At 38.9% G+C, this 2,746-nt stretch overlaps 1 pseudogene; it reads right to left on the reverse strand.

Moving 5' to 3' along the window:
* Window positions 1-965: 965 nt before the first annotated feature.
* On the reverse strand, window positions 966-2,159 carry LOC132012866 (dnaJ homolog subfamily A member 1-like; annotated as a pseudogene).
* Window positions 2,160-2,746: the final 587 nt, after the last annotated feature.

Genomic DNA, 2,746 nt, shown 5'->3' on the forward strand with positions numbered 1-2,746 from the left:
TGACTGACATGACAAAGGAGTGCTGAACTCAAGAGCTTTGAAAAAATTCCAGGGGATTCAAATCCTGGACTTATTTTCTACTCCTGCAAGAATGATCCTGCTTAATAAATGCATAGGCTAAATGTGGAAGATGATAATTTATCATATGAATTACCATAACACTTGTTATAATCAAAAGGTTCTGTTAGGCAGTTATTCCTTATCTTCTTTCTCTACAAAAAAAAAAAAAAGTTCCTAAGACATGAAAACTGCAGTCTCAAATGTTTATGTGTATATATTGGGGGATGGAATGAAGTCAATGAATTAAAAAAAAAATACTATAATACAGGCATTACTACCCTTTGCTTACTGTTGCTTTGAGGATGTTTCTCCTGTCATATTCTTTTGTACCTGTACCTTTTCTTCCAGTAGTCTTGATTGTTAGCTGTAAGTAGAGTTTTAGTCCACAGGTGTGCACTGGCATTCTTTACATTTCCGTGGGTGCCACTTGAATTCCCTGGCATTTTATTGGATCCTGTTGTAACAATTTTCCTTAAGTTGACCAAGAATTACAAAATCAGTGTCTCTATTATTTATTCAAAAAAAAAAAAGTAATTGCCTGTGACTGAGGAACTGTGTTGCTCATAGAAGTTATAGTCTTGGGCACCTGGGTGGCTCAGTGGGTTAAAGACTCTGCCTTCGGCTCAGGTCATGATCCTAGGGTCCTGGGATAGAGCCCCACATCAGGCTCTCTGCTCAGCAGGGAGCCTGCTTCCCCTCCTCTCTCTCTGCCTGCCTTTCTGCCTACTTGTGATCTCTCTCTGTCTTTCAAATAAATAAATAAAATCTTTAAAAAACAAAACAAAACAAAACACTACTATAGTTGGAATATCAAAACAAAAACAATAGCAAGTAGTGAGCTATGATTATATTCCTTCACTCATTCACTACTCATAAAATGTCAGCAGTGTTATTCATTGGCCCCATTAAGAGGTCTGACACTGAACAACACCCTTGGGATGATGTTCATCATCCTTATATGCTTCCATTGTAATGGTGCCATCTTTCCCAATTTGGATCGAAGTCCACCAGTTCTACCTGGTCCATTTCATCAGTCTCTTCTACTTCCTTCCTCTCAGGTAGGAGTTTTTCCAGCAAAGAGAGTTTACCAGGAGAGAGAAAGCCATTCTCAAGAAAGTTTACCTTAAATTCAATGATGAGGTGACCCTTCTCATATGGTCTACAATAAATTGGCATCCTTCATTTAGCACATACTTGATATCTCCATGCATGACAATTTGACCTGGATGAGAGGTGATGACAATGGTTTGGTTGTCAAGAGTAGATATTGGCTTTTGAAAACTGCACAGTGCTTCAAGCAGCTATATGCCCATACACATGAAAAGGTCGTCTCCTCGCCAAGTAAAAACAGCATGGTCCTTCTGATCTAAAACAATGATAATATCTCCTGGTTCCAGTCCTCCTTCTTGGTCTCCTTTACCATGGAATGTTATCTTTTGGCCATCTTTCATGCCTTTGTCATTATGAACTTCTAGAATCTTCTTCTCTTGAACTATCTTCCTTCCATTGCAGCTTTTACATCTATCTTTAGGACTGATCCATTCCTCATGGCCCTGGCACTCCATGCACACAGATTGAATTTGCTGAACCATTCCAGGTCCTATCTGATGAATTCTTATTTGCATTCCAGTACCTCGGCAATTGGGACAACACATTCAACTGCTCCTTTCTTACCACCTCAGCCTTCACATTTACCACAAATCACATTCTTTTGCAGAGCTAGTTTTCTTGTTGCACCATTATATAAATCTTCTAAGGTTACTGAGAGCTGATGCACAACATTTTAACCTCTCCTTTCTCTCTGCATTCTTTCCTCCTCCTCCAAAAATCATATCAAAGATGTCCATAGGGGAGCCAAAACCACCACTGGCTCCACCTTTTTTAATTGCCTGTTCACCTCCTTTGTCATATAATTCCCTTTTCTTTGCATCAGAGAGTACTTCGTAAGCTTGAGAAATCTGTTTAAACTTTTCTCCTTGGTTTGGATTCTTATCAGGGTGGTACTTCAAGGCCGGTTTCCTGTAGGCCTTTTTCAATTCTTCTTTGGTGGCACTGGGTTTGACCCCCAAAACATCAAAGTAAATGGTTTCGTTCACCATTTTCTTCAGCCAGTGAGAGGGCCGAGGCTGATGTGGGGGAGCGGTAAGGAGCATGTTGCTGGGCGCAGCTCGACTAGCTGCTGCTCCTCCATGTCTCACCGAACATTCTGGAAAGTTCCCTCAAATTGGGAATTTTTAAAAGATGGAGAGGACTAGGCTTGATTGGGTTGAATGCTGGTTGTGAGAGAAAGAAGTGAGTCAAGGATGATCAGCCTGGAGTTTTTTTTAAAGAATTAGAGAGGACTGGAGAGGACCAGTCTTGAAGGAAAAAAAAAAAAAAAAAGTTAAACAGTTCAGTTTTGAACCTGTTAAACTTGAGACTTCTGTGAGTAATGTTTAAGATTGGAATTCTGGAGTTTAACTGCTCTACAACTTATCAGCTGGACAATTGACCCAACATTTTTTTGTCTTATTTAGATCTTCTACTAAATATAATTCTAATAATAGGTCTTGCCTTCTAAGGTTGTTGTAAGGATTAAATTAGTTAATTAATATAAAAACATCTAAAACTGATTTCCAATACATTTTAAGAATTTATTATTATTATAATCCAAGTAGAGGTGTAGGTAGTGGCTATGAGAATGGAA

The sequence above is a fragment of the Mustela nigripes genome, chromosome 3 (genome assembly GCF_022355385.1).
Source record: "Mustela nigripes isolate SB6536 chromosome 3, MUSNIG.SB6536, whole genome shotgun sequence".
NCBI lineage: Eukaryota > Metazoa > Chordata > Mammalia > Carnivora > Mustelidae > Mustela > Mustela nigripes.